Here is a 19,835-nt window from a genome sequence, read left to right on the forward strand (position 1 = left end):
TCTGCCCCTCTCTCCACTCACATGTGCACAGTGCTTACTCTCTCTCTCTCTCTGAGATAAATAAATAAATCTTTGGAGTTGCTGAGTGGTTCAGTCAGTTGAGTGGCTTTTTATTTCAATTCAGGTCATGATCTCCGGTGAAACTGAGCCCAACCTCAGGCTCTGTGCTCAGCAGGGAGTCTGCTTGGGGTTTCTCTCCCTCTGCCTCTCCCCTGGCATGCGCTATCTCTCTCTCTCTCCCTCTCTCTCTCAAATCAATAAACTTTTAAATAAATAAACCTTTTTAAAAAATACAGCGAGTTGTTCAATGGGTTAAATGAGATCATCCATCCTTAGCACAGAGCCTAGTAAACATTAAATGCCCATTGCTCAATAAATGTTAGCTTTAATTAGAATTTGCTATAAGTACACTTTGATGAGAGGTACTTAAAAACACCCACTTTACTAAACCAACACTATTGGACCCAATTTCAAATGTACCTTGGGAGTGCTGATTTTCTTTTTGTTGCTGTACAAGTATTCATTAGGAAAATGTAAAGATAAAAGGAAGTAACATTTTTAAAGATTTATTATGTGTTTCAAGTTTATTATTTAATCTAGTTCTTCCATGTACTATTTCAATCATTCTTCCTAACATTCACATAAAGTAAAGGTGTCATTTTACAAAAGAGTAGACTGAGACGCAGACATTATCCAAGGTGGTACAGCTTATAAATGGAAGAGCAAGAGCCCAACCCTATCTGACTCTCTCTGCCTTTTAAATTTTGAACCATTCAATCTTATTCCCCTCAACTATCTATCTTTTGGGACAATGGTATATACAATATGTTAGGTTTGAGGTATACTTGTGTCTCAAATGCCACTGTTCATATATAGTCCATTGCGAGATCTATAGGTTCAATCAAGATGTTTATCTCACTCTGAATATGATTCTTAGTTTTGGTGGCTTTCAAATCTCAGGAACCTTAATGACAGTATGGCATCTTTGAGAAATGCAAGTATGAACATTCCTGTGATACGTTGCCTTTTTCGAGAGTTCGTTCATTTAATAAATTACAAAAGTAAATTATAGTAAGCCTACAATAGTAACAAAACATTCAGATAAATCATACAAACTCACTTTTAACTTTAGAAGATATATTATTAATGCTACACTAAAACAAACAAACAATGGTGAAAACATACCTTTTTTTTTAAGTTCCACAGGAATTTTCTTTATCAACTCTGCACAGAAAATTGATTAAGCATTCTGTAAAGAAATTCAAATAAAAATTGGTCTGAGGGAAATAATGATTGCTTCTGAACACTGGAATGAAGATTTGCTTAGATTTGCTGCAGAATTAAGATTCTGTTTTTTTTTTTAAATTATTGGCAGTAGCAGACCACATCAAAAGTATTCTGAAATAATGCTTCTAACTCTCTCAGAAACTCATTACATCAAAAAAACTAAAAAAAAAAAAAAAAAGCCTAATAGTAGAAGAGTTCAAACAATAGTCCCAGAACTTCCTGGAGACATTTAGAATTCATATATAATCTTTAAACTGATATGAAAAGAAAAAAAAAACTACTAATAGAAATTGTTCTGGTGCTATAATTGAAAGTAAGCATGGAGTCTGAAAATAATCAACTGATATAGTATAGGCAATGCCAATAGACCAACATAATATTCAGAGTAATAGTGAGTGAAAAAGTGTTGCAATCTTTTGTTGATAACATTGTTGAGTTCAGGTTCCATGCTCCTGTTGCTCACTCTTATCACTCTCGGTTATTATTAACAATTTCATATATGTTCCACTCTGTTTTTTATTTTTGTTTTGTTTTGTTTTTTTTGCTCTGACCCTTTTAAAATTTTTAGGAAAAACACAACAGATATATAATAGCTTCATGAGAAAACCAGAATGCAAAGCCATGAAATGAAGGATTTCACTTTGTCAACCTGGTCAGTTTCCCTAGAAATTCAATTACTATATTGGCTTTTATCTGTTCCACTGGGCATTTACTGAGAACATTGGCTATTATGAACTACCACCTAGATACTTGGTTATTGTTATTTTGTGTTTATCTAAAATCCGTTCAAGGATTTCAAGAGATTTTTATTATGCTCCATACCTACCATTTGTAGGAAAGTTTCATTGTTTTACTTAAAAGTGATAGGCACTTTATTTTCTCAGGGACATACTTCACTTGTTCACTATGTCTATTTCTAAAAAATTCTGTAGCTTCCTCATAACCTTCTCATACCCATAACTCCTTGGTCCCTTTCATACAATGTACTTAATATTCTAATTTATTATCTTGGGATCAAGTCTCATTCTTAGAACTTGTTTAAACTCTGGGCGGTTTTTAATTTACAAGTAGTTTTAGTAATCTCTCTTTGCATAGAGTTATGAAATAACTAAAATTCAAATAATGTAGTAAAATCTTTTCAAAGTTTTCCTTTGATTCATTGACATGATCCTGAGATTCTCATGTGTGCATCTCCCTAGAAATCCTCATTTTAACAGTTTTTTTTCAGTACCCCTAACATCTTAAAACTTAGTCATTCAGACACCACCCACCCGCCCTCTGACACCTTCTTCCTGATTGAAAGAGGCATTTATGTATATGAGTCACCTCCTGCCAGCTTCACAAGAATTACATAAAAGCAATCTGCCAACCAGCTTGGCCTAAGGACAGAAAATCACATTCAGTGTCAATGTGAAAGTCATTCTGGCTTGTGGAGAATCACAATAGAGCACTTTAAAGACTTAACTCTCAGGATATCAAGCCTTAATCTACACTCTCTACTGTGAATGAGTGAATTTATAAATGTTATAGTTTCATCAGGTTGTCCTAAACTTCTTGGCCTAATAATAGTAAATCCATTTTAAACACTTTAAATTTTTTTAAAAGAAAACTGAAATGTTAATTCAAACCCACAAAAGATTATATATATATGTAATACATACGCATATATATGCATATACATAAACACACAAGATTTTATATATGTTTAGAGAGAGAATTTAAGAAACATAAAATGAGTGAGACATTATCTTTCTGCACTAAAATAAAAATATTAGTGTGGAAAGATTTAAAAGGCATGGTTTGTGGGAAGAAAGGTTGTTCTATATTCTAAAAAAAAGAATTGAAAGACTTGTCTATATCAGATATTATACTTGGAAAGTATATTAGTCAAGATATTTTTAGTTTTCTTGTTTCTAGACAAGACAGCCCAGACCATATGGAGATATGGGTTTAAATCTCTTCTGCCTCTTATTTACTGTATGGTTTTAGATAGCTTAACCTATCTAAGCTTCGGTTTCCTTAAATGTAAAGTAGCATTCATGGTTTATGCCTTGCCTCTCTTGAGTTGTTGTAAGGATCAGATGATATGTGGAAGTTTTTTGTGAATTATAAGCAATAATACAAATGTAACATTACATTATTTTTATCTCAAAAGCAGAATTACAGCATTCTAGTAGCACAAAATATAGTGCTCCATTAAAGCACATGTGCACACATGGAGGGTCAGCTCACCATTTCTGCTAGACCCTCTGTAGCACTTGCCTTTCTTCAGGAATAACTTGGGACCTCTGAGTTGGCTGCCATTGTGCAGGATCACTAGGAACACTGAGAAAGTCATAATTCTTCCTACCTGATAAAGAGAATCCTAGAAGGTTTTTTTGTATCTGTATTCCCTTCTTTTCTTACCACCAGTCTCCCACCCATACATTCACAGATTCATGGAACCATCACCTTGTCATAATATCTCAGAGTAGGAGGACTTCTCTCAGCCATGAATAGCCCTAATTGGTTCCAGTTTATCCTAGGAATTCAGTGCCATCTAACAGAATTGGATCTTCGGCTGCCAGGCTAGAACTTCTCTAGTGTTCATATTTGGCCTGTATTATTGGGGGTGGGGTATAGGGGGGAAGTGGTGGAGATAAGGGAGTGTGTCTCTGAAAGGCATAAATTATTGTCTTTCTGAGAAAGATTACTTTTTAAGGATTCTTTTCCAGTTTGCATAATAGGCTTTCTCTCTCTGTTACAAAGGACCACAGGCAAAATATGCATACTTAAGGCCAAATACAGACTTATTACCCTTCTCCCAAGAGACAGTTCCAAGTTCTGAACCTAGATTTCAATGCAAGACAGGCTGACCTTACCGGTTCTCTACTAGGGTAGGATTCCCCAAGTTAGATACGACTGGAATATGGGGTGTTTTCAGGTACTGAGAAACTCAGCATACTAGGGATGTTAGAGAATTATAATGTTACATAATTTTTTTCCTTTCTTTGGTTTTAGTTCCTACCCCTATTCAGAGTGAAATTGAAAATAAGTAGAACAGTTGGCAAAAACCTTAGTTACCACTTGGGTTTTCTGTGAAAGTACCAGTCAAGTAACAGAAATGATAGACATCTATATAAACCCCACTGGGATCCAGTTTTTAAAAGATTGAGAATAAAAAATGGGAGAAGTGAGAATAATATTTTAAACTATTCCTTATCTGGGCAGCCTGGGTGGCTCAGTGGTTTAGCGCTACCGTCAGCCCAGGGTGTGATCCTGGGGGCCTAGGATGGAGTCCAGCGTTGGACTCCCTGCATGGAGCCTGCTCCTCCCTCTGCCTGTGTCTGTGCCTCTCTCTCACTCTGTGTCTCTCATGAATAAATAAATAAAATATTTTTAAGAGTAAAATAAAAAAATAAACTATTCCTTATCAAAATAATCACAATTCAGAATTTGACGAAAGCAGATTTTTAGGATTATCAGCAGTTACTAAAACCATGGTCAAAACAGAACAGGAGTTTTTCCCCTATGTTGATCTTAGGGTATTTAATTGTGAATAACAAGCAAGCTAACACAGTGTATAAATAAACATGAAACTCAAAAGTATCTAAAATGAGTGCGCAGTGTTCTTCTCAGTGAACTCAAAATTAGGAATGGTCAGGGCCTGAGTGGCTGCACGTTGCACCTGCCCACAGCACCAGGATGCCTAGAGAAAGAACATCTCTACTCTGAGTCTCCTCAGCACCTTTAGAGTGGCTCTTGGAATGTTAATTTTACACAATCCATCATAACAAACTTCCAAAACAAATTGCAATTTGTTTTTGGCCAATTTTGTATAACTTTATTAATCTCTGAAATGTTTGCATTCAAATTAACTGTCCAAAACACACTTTTAAAACCCACTGTGCATATTTTCGAACAGAATAATAAAGAATAAAATGGGGTGGTAACTTCCTTGACATTTCGATCGTGTCTTAATTGAGAAGTTTAGGTATTAAGTCATAGCCTCTAGCCTCTCTGTCCAGACTGTGCTGGCTTGCTGATAGCCAGTTGCCTCCGTTATGATATTAGCAGATTGCATATAAGACAAAGGGGGAGTATAGGGCACTGTAGATCTTTTCAAATAAGGAAGTTGTTTTCCATAGGTTCACAGAATAACAAGTTTAGCTCTTATTTAGAATTTATAATGTTGGAAGCATTTGCAGGAAAAGAACATTTTTTAAAACTTTTTGAAAGATTTTAACCAATCATACAGAAATAAGTCAAATAATTTGATTCATAAGTTCCTTCTTCCTGAAACATGGAATATTTGTGATTTTTTTAGTGATGTGCAGACAGTAATGTAGAACCTAGGCAGTTCTATCACTGATGCACTTTAGTTTTAGTTTTAGGTGAAGTTATATTTGTAATGAAACAAATTTCCCATTAAGGAACTGAATAGATGTTGCCCTGGACTTCTGGAGTAGTAAGAGGACTCCCATCTAGGTCATTAATTTGCATCTGAACTGGGTCACTGAGAACAAACAACTGTTTGGTGACCTAAATCAAATAAAATAACTTCAATAAAGCCAGGAGGGGAAATGGAATAAATAACAGCATCTCTTCTCAGTTTTAGAGCCAACTTACCAATTACAATTCAAAATTTATGTCAAGCCTAGGATTTATTATTAGAAAAGATCCTGAGAATGGTCTGAAGTCACAATGTTAGCTAATGTGATCTTTAATATTCTGTTTAATGATTTCAAAGATTAAAACACTCAAAGATTAAAACACTGAAGTTTCTATTCTGTGCTTTGCCTGTGTACATATGATACCCACATGCCAATTACATATCATCATCTGGTGAGTATTTCCATCTTCTTTTCAAACAGGAGGCATATGACAGAGTATTTTATAACAAGTGATATATTTAAGAATAAAAAGAGTTTCATGTAACTGGAGCCCATTATCAATTCTGAGCAATTAAGAGTAAGACATAAACTTTGAGAACAAGGTGGAAGCAGAGTGATAACTAGGGAGAAAAATCTAGTCAAAAAGGGACATGTCATGCTAACTCCATCATGGACATAAATGCCACCACCCCTGTTGTAGCTCAAAGGGCACACCTAGGAAGAAAAAGCACACAGGGTTAGAGCACCAATGGAAAGAGACCACCTGTCACAAACAATTGATAAAACAACTATCTAGTTGGCCCATGGAGCAGCTATGACAAAGGACCATCTGATCCTCATGGCATTGTCTCACGGGACTCCTTTCCTTCACCATTAGGAATAAGAAGCCACCTAAACTACCTTCTCCTTCATTTATATAGCTCACACAGCCCTGCTGAGAGAACGTAATAGGGCACTGAGCCATACTGCATTTTAATTCCACATTTCACAAAGAGGTGAATGTCAGATATTTCAAACAGTGAGCAAAAGTTTGAGAGCAAATCCAATTTAAATTGAAATGTTCTGCTTTGAGAAGTCAGTTTTTGAGGCATTTGTAAACCACTGAAAGGCATATTCTAAAATGGAATGGACTGTGCCATCTTATTAAAGCCAATGGGGATGCATATGAAGTCAGCAGTCATGGGCTTTTTTTTTTTTTTTTTTTTAGTCATGGGCTTTTTAACTATGCATTAATTGGCTGTGGGTTCTTTGACCTTTAATTAATTAAAATAGACAAATTTTCTATTTGCAAGAAAAACTTGAAATCATACAAACTGGGGGAGCAATACAAACAAGCTGCTATTTATCTCATTAACAAATAAATATAAAACCTGATGTTGAAATCTGCAAGCACTATTATGACTGATTCTGATTTTATTATTTAAAACCTTTAACTTTTCATAACTTTTTTCACTCAAAAGTAAAAAAAGAAATCAGGAAAGGAAGGAGATACTTCCCTTTAGATAAATTAACCAGACATAAGTAATATTCAAATGTCTGTGACCTAGCCCCAGTATTAAAAGAGGCCTTTTTAGTAGAGAATAATTCCAGGCCAAAATTCTAGAGGTTTTATGAAGTACAACATTTTTACAAGACAGTCTGATTGGATCAGCTATGAAGAGTTGAAATTAAGATAATATACATGAGTAGAATTATATTTTGCAAATTTAACAAAAAGTGGTATGTTCTTGATTTGCTTTGGTTAACTTTTTAACTTGTATAGAGAACAATTAAAAATATTCTATTATGGGATGCCTGGGTGGCTCAGTCAGTTGAGTGTCTGCCTTTGGCCCAGGGTGTGATCCTGAAGACTTGGGATTGAGTCCCATGTGGGGTTCCCTGCAGGGAGCCTGCTTCTCTCTCCGCCTGTGTCTGCCTCTCTCTGTGTCTCTCATGAATAGATAAACAAATAATTTTAAAAAATATATTCTATTAAAACCAAGGTAAATTATCAAAAAATCTCCTAGGATTTTTCAGTTAAGCATAGACTCCGAAGAAATCTTTTTCTTTATAGGGACCATGTCAATGTATAGAGCAAAGTCTCAGAAATATTAGGGACAGGCAGTAATAGGTTTATCCTCCTGTTCAAAGACAGATGCTTCAGTGCAACAATTTGAGAAATACCAGGTTTGGCAATCTCTAAAATATCTTCCACCTCAAACATTCTGTGATTCTACTCTGTGATTATCATAATTTTTTATGCATGCTTAGTTCCACCCCAAGCAGAGGACTCTCTAGTCAGGTTCTGGGTGCCAAATACTTCTTTCATCCTCTAAGGAAATAAATAAAGGACTATCTCTATGAAAGAACTCCTGGGGTCTTTTTCCTTTTCCAATTCTAGCAATATGCTTTCCCTACCATATCCACTGTACTACAACCAATATGGAACTAATAGTAGTGCCCAACATATTAATTGTTCATTTTTTTATATTTGTATTATAGTTGAGTCTGTTTTATATTCCTATCATTTTTTTCCTTTTTTAAACCACTCATGTCTGATATTCATCACTTTTAATGTTATACATATTTTTAGAATTAAGCTTTTTTTTTTTTTTTACAAATAAGATACAAGTTTTATTGACCTTTTGGGAAATTAAGTTTCCAGACTTTTTAAAATCAAAAGACCCCCCACAAAAACAAAGGATATGGACGCATATGTTAATTCAGTGACTTCTCTCCCTTGAGCCCTGGAACAGTGGCAGCAAAAACAATGAAGGCCATGGTGTGCACAGACACCAGGAACACTAGCCACATCCCAGGACATCAGGGTCTTTGTTTTAGGACCGGGGTAATGGCCATGAGGTGAACATCCTGCTATCCCATTATGGCAACCAAAGGCAGGGACCCCTCCTCCCAACAGAAGCCAGTCCTTCTCCACTTGATCTTAGCCAAAAAGCTGAGAAGTGATAAGCCAGTCCCTCTCTTCATGAGCCCAGTTTTGTTCTCAATCTCTCCACACACAGTGATCAGAACCCCCAACATTAAAGGTGGCTTAAACAATAAAGCTTTTATTACCATACATTCCAGGGAAGTGTGAGACAGTTCTAGGGATGGACAAATCCATGACAGGTACCATGTGTAGTGTCAACTATGTCTGTGGAAATGATTAACCTTCTCTGGAAGCCCACAGGAGGAATAGTTCAGCTACTCTTGACCAGAGCTTGGTCACAGACATATTAGAATTTATTAAAATTTTATTGTGATCATCATGTTCAAGGCACTAAGCTTTTAACAGACTACATCATCCAGAACTTATAACCCTATGAGGTAGGCATTGTCACCCATTTTTTTTTCAGAATATGGGAATTGAGGCAAAGGAAAGGCATTTGCCAAGGTGAAAAGTTACTCAGTGTCCTTGGAACTGGGATTCAAGCCCAGGAATTTTCCCTCCAGAAACCACATTATTCTTTCTTAATAGCCTCCCAATGAGAATATTGTCAGAAAGTCATAGTAAATTATTCTGGTAGCTTGACTTGACTTGAAGTCTTTGTCAAATGTTAGGCCATTTCTATTTCTGGTCTCTTCAAGTTGGCTGGCCTTTTCTCTCTTTCCATGTTTAGAATCAGCATCCTTTTTGCTTTTGCTGCTATTCCAGAGAACTCAGAATGGTCTAAAGAAAACATTTTTCTCAGTTTTAGTTACTTCTTTAGTTCCAGAACTGTACTTCAGCTTCAGACTCAATTACCTGAATTTCTTATTCAGAAGCATTGATTCATTTGCTTAGTCATTCAACAAATTTTGTGAGGGTCAGGCACTGGGCAAACTTCAGTGAATGAAGCAAGCCAAGTCCCTGCTCTCATATTTCTTATGTTTGGTGGGAATAGAGAACAATAAATAAGTATACAATATAACATATTAGGTACTGACAGATGCTGTGGATTAAGTAATGTATGGCAAAGAAGATAGGAAAGTCGGGGCCTCAGGAGATATTGCCAAATTTATAAGGATGGTCTGGGAAAGCCTCTCTGATACGGTAATATTTGAGCAGAGACATAAAAGAAATACAAATTTAAAAAATGTAATCATCTGGGCGAGAGAGGCATAACACCAAGAGTAAAGGGCCTGATGCAAAAATAATTCCGGAGTGCTTCCCTAACAACAGGAATGTCTTTGGGCTGGACCTAAATGCGAAGAATGGGTTGATGGCTAAAATTGTTTGACTCACTTATAAGTCATTCAAGAATGGTATTTAATTATAAACCATCTTCCAGAAAACTTATTTTAAACTATAGTAATATTTTTATACATTGTTTACCATTTTAGAGAATAAAAAAACTTTTCTCATATGTCATCTTCTCAAAACATCCTATCACTGAGTGACGGGTCTGATTTGATTACTCTAGCAACTAACAAAGGGCCTGATACATAGAAGGTACTCAGTGAATATATATTTAATTAATGAGTTGATTAATTAATTCAATGGCTAACTTTTAATTTTTCAACTTTATCATGTTCATTTTTATTGAAATTCAGTGCAGTGCAGTGAACCTTCAGAGGCTGTGGAGGTGCACTCAGCCATTTGCCTCCACTCTAATACATTTAGTTTTTGTGTTGATTTATACTTTTTCTGCCTAACTCTTCCATTAAGTTCTTAGCATCTTTTCTTGTGGTCAGTTTCTCTAAGGTAATTTATCCAATCTACTATATTTTTGGAAAACAAATCATAAAGCTTGTATACCTACATGTAAAATAAAGTGATTAAAAGTGAGAGCATGAAACCCTTCCTTAAAGAATAAGTTCAAGGGATCCCTGGGTGGCGCAGCGGTTTGGCGCCTGCCTTTGGCCCAGGGCGCGATCCTGGAGACCCGGGATCGAATCCCACGTCGGGCTCCCGGTGCATGGAGCCTGCTTCTCCCTCTGCCTGTGTCTCTGCCTCTCTCTCTCTCTCTCACTGTGTGCCTATCATAAAATAAATAAAATTTAAAAAAAAAAAAAAAAAAAAGAATAAGTTCAATAGCTTTAATATTTGCTTCTAGGTACCTGTTCTGATCTCATAGGCATTTTTCTTATTTCCGCATTTACAGTTAGGCTCCAGCAGACTAAAGTTGCTGGGCAAAATACACACTTATGCATTTACTCCAGCTTTCATCCAAAAAAAAAAAATCATAAAGCATTTCAGTCCATTCCACAAAGGATCTATAATCTGATCTAAAACTACACTAGGAGGTTCTTCATTGAACCAAACTTGACCTTATTACCTGAAGCACCCAGAGGTCTGTCTGAGCCCCATTTATCCCTCACTGAAGCAAGAGCTTCTGTCCAGTGTTGATGACCCATCCAGTTTGTGCAACATGATTAGAAAAATCCCTTGGAATGGGACACTTATAATGTGTTCTCTCCATGAAAGCCATCACTTCTATTTACCGTTCAGTTGTCCTATGTAATTTCCCAATCAAATGTTATTCTCTTCTCCTCTGGCTGAGAATTATTGAGGTATTGCCATTCATTCATTTTTTTTCCATTTTTCAACAAATAGCTATTGGGAGCCTATTGTGTGCCAAGCACTGCTTTCAACACTACAGATCAAGTATTGTAAAAATAGAAATTATATCTACTCTATTAGAATGCCTCTCTTTGAATGGAGGAGAGCTAAATGAATAGTTATAAATAGATACACACCAATAGTAATAGTAATGAGTCCTATAAAGAGAAGAACAAACCAATAGGAAGCACAAAAGCAAAAAAATATATATATCTGTAAAAATCAGTCAAAAAAAGCACAATATAAAAGGCTATAAAATATGATATCAAGGATCTGAAATGTAGAGGAAAGAAGGGTAAAGAATGAGTTCAAGATAAATAAACAATAGCTTAACATAGACTTCTATATGTAGAAGAAATTATACAAAAACCATGCAAAAAATAAAGAGAAAGAAATTCAAGTATATCACAAAATACAACCAGCAAACCTTGAAAAATGAGAAGAAAGAATCAGAGAAAAACTGAAAAAACAAAACAAGTAACAAAATGGAAATAAATACACATCTATTAATAATTATGTTGGATGTAATTGGACTAAACACTACAATCAAAAGACATAAGGTGTTGGATAAAATAACAAGACTCATCTATATGCTGCCTACAAGAGACACATTTCAGACCTAAAGACACCGGCAGATTGAAAGTGAGGGGATGAAGAAACATTTATCATGTAAATATATGTCAAAAGAAAGCTGGAGCAGCAATACTTATATTGGACAAAATAGATGTTAAAACAGACTGTAATAGGAAACAAAGAAGGACACTACGTAATCATAAAGGGAACAATCCAACAAGAAAGTATAACAATTGTAAATATTTGTGCACTCCACACGGAAGCACCTAAATATATAAAATGATTCATACATACAAAAGGAATTAATTGATAATAATACAATAATAGTAGGGGACTTTAATACCCTACCTACATTGATGGACAGATCATCTAAACAGAAAATAAACAAGGAAACAATGCCTTTGAATGACACATTGGATTAGATGGATTTTACATTTATTCAGAAGATTCCATCTTAAAACAGTGAAAACACAATCTTTTCAAATGCACACGGAACATCCCCCAGAATAGATCCCTTATTAGATTACAAACACACCTCAATAAATACAGAGGGACTGAAGTCATTCCATGCATCTTTACTGATCACAAAACTATGAAACTAGAAGTCAACCACAAGGAAAGATTCAGGAAGACCATAAATATATAGATGTTAAAAAAACATGCTAATAAACAATAAATGGTCAACCAAGAAATCAAAGAGTACACGAAAATGAAAATACAGCAGTCCAAAGCCTATGGGATGCAGCAAGGGTAATCATAAAAGGAAAATATATAGCAATACAGGCCTATCTCAAGAAGCAAGAAAAACCTCCTATAAACAACCTAAACATACACCTAAAGATGATAGAAAAGAACAACAGAGTCTAAAGCCAGCAGGGGGACAAATAAAGATTAGGGCAGAAATAAATGACATAGAAACTAAAAAAGAACAAAAAACAAAACAAACAAAAGAAACAGAACAGATCAATGAAACCAGGAGCTGGTTCTTTTAAAAAATTAACCAAATTTGTAAACATCTACCCAGACCTATCAAGAACAGAGAAAGGATCCAAATAAATAAAATCATTAATGAGAGAAGAGAAATTACAACCAATACCACACATACAAATAATTTTAAGAGAATATTATGAGAAACTATATGCCAACAAATGGGACAGCCTGGGAAAAATGGATAAATTTCTAGAAACTTATAAATTACCAAAACTGAAAGAGGAAGAAATAGAAAACTGGAACAGACAAATGCTACCAAAAAAATTGAATAAATAATCAAAAAACTCCGAACAAACCAAAGTCCAAGACCAGATGTCTTCATAGGTGAATCCTACCAAACATTGAAAGAATTAATACCTGTTCTTTGCAAAATATTCCAAAAAACATAAAAGGAAGGAAAACTTCCAAATTCATTCTAGGAGTCTTACATTGCCCTGATACCAAAATCAGATGAAGACACCAATAAAAAATAACTACAGGTCAATATCCCTGATGAACATAGATGCAAAGAACTGATTCAACTCAATACCCCCAAAATAATAATTCAATTAAACAAATAAATAATCCAATTAAAAATGGGCAGAAGACATGAACAGACATTTCTCCAAAAAACATCCAGATGGCCAACAGGCATATGAAAAGATGCTCAAGATCACTCATCAGGGAAATGCAAATCAAAACTACAGTGATATCACCTCACACTTGTCAGAGTGACTAAAATCAAAAACAAAAGAAACAAGTGTTGGCAAGGATGTGGAGAAAGAGGAACCTTCTTGTACTGTTAGTGGAAATGCAAACTGGTGCAGCCACTGTGGAAAACAGTATGGAGGTTCCTCAAAAAGTTAAAAATAGAACTACCCTATAACCATCAATTGCACTACTGCATATTGACCACAAAAACACTAGTTCAAAGGGATACACGGATCGTGCTATGTTTATAGCAGCATTATTTACAATAGCCAAATTATGAAAGCAGCCCGTGTCCATCAACTGATGAATGGATAAAGATGTGGTACACACACACACACACACACACACACACACACACACACGAATATTACTCAGCCATAAAAAAAGAATGAAATCTTGCCATTTGCAACAATGAGTTTGGAGCTAGAGGGTACTATACTAAGCAAGAAAGAGAAATACCATATGATTTCACTCATATATATGGAGTTTAAGAAACAAAACAAATGAACAAAGGGGAAAAAAGAGAAGGACAGGCAAACCAAGAAACAGAGTCTTAACCTTAACAGACTGATGGTTACCAGAGGGGAGATTGGTGGGGAGATAGGTGAAACAGGTGATGGAGATTAAGGAGTGCACTTGTTGTGATGAGCATAGATGCTATATGGAGGTGTTGATCACTATATTGTACACTTAAAACTAATATTACACTGTATGTAACTATACTGGAATTCAAATTTAAAAATTAAAAAAAAAGAACATGCTACTTAAGAGGTTTCCAACATACTTCTGCAGTCATTGGAGGAAATCTAATTTACTCTGAGGTAAGAGTATGTGAGTTGAGATGCCTCAGTCCTCTCATATGGAATCCTACACCTCTGCTTCCTTTTCTGCTTTGCTGCTAAAAGCAAGTATTTTAAATTATTAATGTGTTAAAATTATGTTTATTACAATAACATAAAAACATTTTTCTGTATAACTGAATGAGTGAGATATAACTTATAGTTTCCTAAAGATACTATATTGTAAGAAACTGTGAACTACTTTTATGTTTCTTTTTTTAAAAAGTACATTAGTATTTTGACTATTTAAGTATGTCAACCATAAACTAGAGTATGCATAACAATTTCAAGAGAATACTTACAATAGTGCTTAATTGTTCTCTATTTTCCCACTCATATATCATTTGCCAGCTTCATGTCAACAAATATTCTAGCAAAACCATCTCTTATCTGTATAATTTAAAGGTTATGTATAATGTATGCTCTGGACCAGTTTAAATATGTAACAGAAATAATTTAAGATTACTATATACCTGTTTTCTCCTTGCTTTCACACAAACCTTTGTCTTTATTACCAAAATACAAACAATAAATTATGTCAATGTTGAGTTGGAGAATGAAGAATTCACTAAGGTCACTTAGGAAAGAATACAAAGCCCTGTAAAAGTTACTATAATACAGCTGCTTTTATCATCTTCCTCTTTTCCTTAAAATCCCCAGTGCTGATTAGACAACCCCCAAAGTACTAAGTCCCAATTTGAAAATACCATTTGAAATTTTAGGCATATGCTTGATTTTACTCCAAATTGGTAACAGTGAGAAAAGACGGTGGAATTTTGTGATAGGATGATAAGGAGTTTCTAAGATTCAGGGAAAGGGACAAATGATTCCATTCACAGAGCTAAAACGCCACTTCTATGTGCTAGAAAGGGTTTTAGGGCCATATTTCCGTTTTCTCATTTGATCTGTATATTAAATCCACAAGCAGTATATTGTTATCATTATTTCCCAGAGGAGGAAACTGATTTGGAGTTCAGTGCCTTGGCCAGGCTTATACAGCCGTCAAACGGCAGAGTCATTTAGTCACCCTCATTCCAAATCAGCTGTTCATTCATCATGCCATGTTAGTGAGACCACACTCAAGGTCTGAGCATTCAGCATATGGTGGCCATGGCTTAAGGTAACGTTAACAATAAGCAAGATAATCTCTAATACACCTCCCTATAATTAGCAAATTCCTGGGTGAAAGTTCCCTATCCATTTTCCCAAATGTGATAGGGCTCATGTAAATCATGGAAAACACCCTCCAACCTTTGGTATTTATATTTTAAATCAGCAGGATAAACATAATTTCCCCCTTTTTGTGTATAGGCTTTAAATTTAGAATATGAACAACTAAAAACTGAGTGTTTTACTGTCAGGAATGTTATTGTCAGGTAGTAGGCTCCAAGTCTATAGGTTTTTTTGTCAAAAGAGAGTTTAAATACTGTTACCAAAAGTGGCCAAATCTGATGTATTCCACTAGCTTCTTACAGGCAATTGCCTGCCTTTTCTTATTTCCCACCCCAGTGTCATTGTGTAGGCAAGTCAAATAGTATAGTTGGCCCCGGCCTTATTGTTCATTGTTTTCCTCTAAACCTGTCTTCCCCCTAATCGTGCAAGATGGCTTCACTCTAATATTCCACCCAGTTAACTGTTTTCAGCAAATTTTAGTGTTTTCCTGGTCTGGGAACAGGTCCTCTAATAGAGAACCTTCCTAGTTCTGAACCTGGTGAGAAGGAGACTGAGGTGACAGCTATGACCCTTTCATAGCAGCCTTTCAGCATCCCGCAGTCCACCTCCACACCAGCTGGACTGATGGACTGCTCTTTACTATGTATGCCACTGGGTAAATATTCCTAGTTGGGCTGACCATTCACTGACCAACCTAGTCTTCCCATCCCCCTCATACCTTTAGGTTTTAGAACGTAGGAGGGACAACCAGTTAATGAAAATGATACAAAGAGCCACCTCTTATTCCCTTCTGGTGGAGTTTGTCACAGAAGGTTCTGTACACCAATGATTAACAGTGTTCAGTGTGAGTATTCTTGCTGTTTCTGTGGGCAACAGAAGCAGTGAGCTTTGAAATCCAAAATCCTGCCTCGAATCACTTCCTCAGCACTTAACTGGCTGTGTGACTAGGGGAAAGTCACTTAAACTATGTAAATCAGGTCTCCTCTGTCTGAAGTGGGAATAATGATCTTTTACATTAAATAACTCTGATGACAGAGTGTTGCATGTTTCTATAGAGATAGGTATATAATTAGATACAAGATCTTACAATTAGCTGCCCAATTGGTTTCATTTACTTAGCAGATACAGATACATTATATATATTCATAACTAGTATTTGGCTGATTAAGAAAATATTGACTCTAAAAATTCTGTGCTGAAATACTATTTTTGCCTGCTGCTGCTGCTGAAAAACCATACCCAGCACTAAAATTTCTTCCCAAGCTTTAATTTGGCTCACCGACTCCTTTAGTTACCTTATAAAAAATAAAACAGGTCAAATAATCATCTGGGAAACAGATAAAATACATAAACTTAGTTCACGTTCCCTCAAAGAATGTCACACATGTGATGAATACTAACATATAAAACATTTTTGCAGTTATATTTGAATTTTGTCTCCAATTTACTTTAATTGATATGTTCATTCTGTTAAAGAAAGTTGGAGAAAATCCAGAGATATATAAAAGCTCCCATTTTGCTCAGTTCTCAGAGCTCGATTTCTTTAAATTAGATCTCCTTGGCCTTTAACTAGATCTTTAAATGCTTGCAAGTGGTTTTGGCTTTGTAGAATGAAGACCCAAAAACTAAGTTAGTGGGGTAGTATACAGATTCAATATTTGAAAAAATCATTTTGAAAATAGTCATATTTTCATGTTAAACTATATTCCTGGTTCAACTGTTATAATTTTAACTGGATTTTATATTCTCTTTTAATACTTCCATAAGCATTTCAAATTTACTGAAAAATTGTTTGCCAAAGGATAAGCAGAATTATTCTTATCTTCTTATTGCTGCAGAAACGGCTACTTCACTACTATATAATATATAATATATATTGATACATAGAGCAGTATTTATATTATATAAAAAATGTAAATAACCTAAATGTACAACAGGAAGATCAAATGATTAAATAAATTATAGGGCACCAATTTGATGCAGTATTCTGCTCCCATTAACAAGTTTTGGAAGGTTAATGTGACAGGAGAAAGCTCTTAACATGCTATTAAGTGACAAAGCAAAATTTGAAATTCTGCATTTTTAGTAATTATTGTTATAGTTCTAATTTTTGATTTATGGCTCTAATTTCACTTACCTGTACATATATATATCTGCATATATTTTAGTAGTTATTGGTAAAGATGGGAGAGAATCCCATCATAATATTAACTTTTCCTATAAGGTGGATTTATTAGTGATTTTGACTTTTTCACTAGAAATAATGACGTATTATTTTAAAAATTATTTTAAAAATAATTATTGATGCATTGATGCAAAGTATTATTGTTCCATAATTGATGATTCCTAACAATAGAAATCTATGTTCTTAGAGTTCTTGGCCTGGAGGTACCTAAATGGTACCTCTGCAGATGGTTATGATTCTTTACCTTCTTCTCCATGACCAAAATACTCTGCACATCATAGAGGGTTTGCTTGTCCAAAATGCATGTGGTTTTCCGAATTTGGTATTAGAACATTGATTTGGCTTATTATGATTAGATTTTTAGATATCATGCCATTTTGACATGTTGCACATAAATAGTAAAGCAAAGGATCATTTATATCATTTTTGTAATATTTTATTTATAGTAATAATAGACTATCTTAACTTTAAATAGACTAGTGCTGAATAAAATCATTCTAGCAATGAGGAGTTTAATGAAAATGACATAATCTAAGAATATTGCTGGGTGCTCTAGCTTCTAGTACAAAAGCATATTTTGAAAAGATAGAAATAATGGATGAATATATAATATTGTTCCCATATATACACCCAAAATCCGGTCCATGAAAGTAGATAGATAGATAGATAGATAGATAGATAGATAAAATACATACATATAAAGATTAAAAATATTACTGTTTATCTTAAGTATATAAAATATCTAGAAATAAATTCCCTCTTCACCATATATAGGAATAATTTTAGTATCTACCATCTGTTTCAATATATCTTTTATGTGTTTTATTGTTTCTAGAATGTCAAATAAATGTATAAAATGTGAACTCAAACCTGCACAATCAGTGCTACTTCAAAAGTTTAAATCAATGTATTCTAGTTGATTTAGAGATTAGTTCCCAAGTACATTATTTAGCTTCTAAGGCCTATGAACAGGACAGGCTTATTAGTTTGTTCTTATCAAGTAAGTTTTAAAAGACAGAGTCACAAAGCAAAGTTCAAGTTTAATTGAACATTTTATTTTCAAAAGACAAAAAACTTCTAACTTTAAAGCATTGAACACAGAAGAAATTATTTTAAAATGGATTTCAAATCTATATTTTAACCATTGAATAAAGTGAGTAGACTGAATAAATGAAATGAATAAGATAGATAAAGAAGAAGAAGAAGAAAAGATATAAGGGGAAGGAACAATAGGAAGAGCCAGCTAGAATGTTTAACAGGGAGAAGAAATGAAAAAGTAGAAGGAGGGAAGGAAGGCTGGAGGACACTGAGGGTAAATAAAATAAGAAAAACAACTTTAACTAAATGAGACAGATAGATGATATAATGGTCAGTAATATATAATATATACATATATAGGAGCGCCTCGGTGGCTCAGTCAGTTCAGTGTCCAACTCTTGATTTCTCTCCCTCTCCCTCTGCCCCTCCCCCCCAGTCATGTGCATGCTCTCTAAAATAAATAAATCTTTAAAATTTATATAACTACTGATATTATATCAACACCTAATATTTTATGCCACTTTAAAATTTTTTTTTAATTTTTATTTATTTATGATAGTCACACAGAGAGAGAGAGAGGCAGAGATACAGGCAGAGGGAGAAGCAGGCTCCATGCACCAGGAGCCTGACGTGGGATTCGATCCCGGGTCTCCAGGATCGTGCCCTGGGCCAAAGGCAGGCGCCAAACCGCTGCGCCACCCAGGGATCCCTTTTATGCCACTTTAAAAAAAATACTTATCAAGCACTCCTGCAAATATTGGCTCTTTTATAATCCTCATCACAACTCTAGGACTTAGACAACTGTCTCGACTCTAACAAATGAAGGGAAAAGTTCAGAGAATATGAATTGTTTAACATCACTGACAATAACAACAACCATATTAATATGAGTGATAGTAGCAGCAGCAATATTAGAGGAGCAGGAACTAATATTGTTGAACACCTATCATGTGCCTATCACTGTGCCAAGAGTATAAAAAAGCATGTCACCCTCGCAACAGTTCTTTGAGATAATTAATATTTGTTTTTTAAACATTTTATTTATTTGTTCATGTTCTTCAAAAGGGGATATTGTGATAAGTTTCTTTTATTTAGAGAGAGGCAGAGACATAGGCAGAGGGAGAAGCAGGCTCACTGCAGAGAGCCCGATACAAGACTTGATTCCA

General features: G+C 34.9%; 1 protein-coding gene and 1 long non-coding RNA gene across 3 annotated transcripts in view; one reads left to right on the top strand and one right to left on the bottom strand.

Annotated features, from left to right (window-relative positions):
- The window catches only part of NDST3 (N-deacetylase and N-sulfotransferase 3), a 177,098-nt gene that overhangs the window by 35,185 nt on the left and 122,078 nt on the right, over window positions 1-19,835 (top strand). The window lies entirely within an intron of this gene.
- The window catches only part of LOC121492417, a 160,969-nt gene continuing 142,319 nt past the window's right edge, over window positions 1,186-19,835 (bottom strand). Inside the window, exon 3 of the long non-coding RNA XR_005988231.1 lies at window positions 1,186-1,249. This is a non-coding gene — a long non-coding RNA (uncharacterized LOC121492417). The remainder of the gene's footprint in view (window positions 1,250-19,835) is intronic.

Source organism: Vulpes lagopus, chromosome 6 (genome assembly GCF_018345385.1).
Source record: "Vulpes lagopus strain Blue_001 chromosome 6, ASM1834538v1, whole genome shotgun sequence".
In the NCBI taxonomy this organism is placed as follows: domain Eukaryota; kingdom Metazoa; phylum Chordata; class Mammalia; order Carnivora; family Canidae; genus Vulpes; species Vulpes lagopus.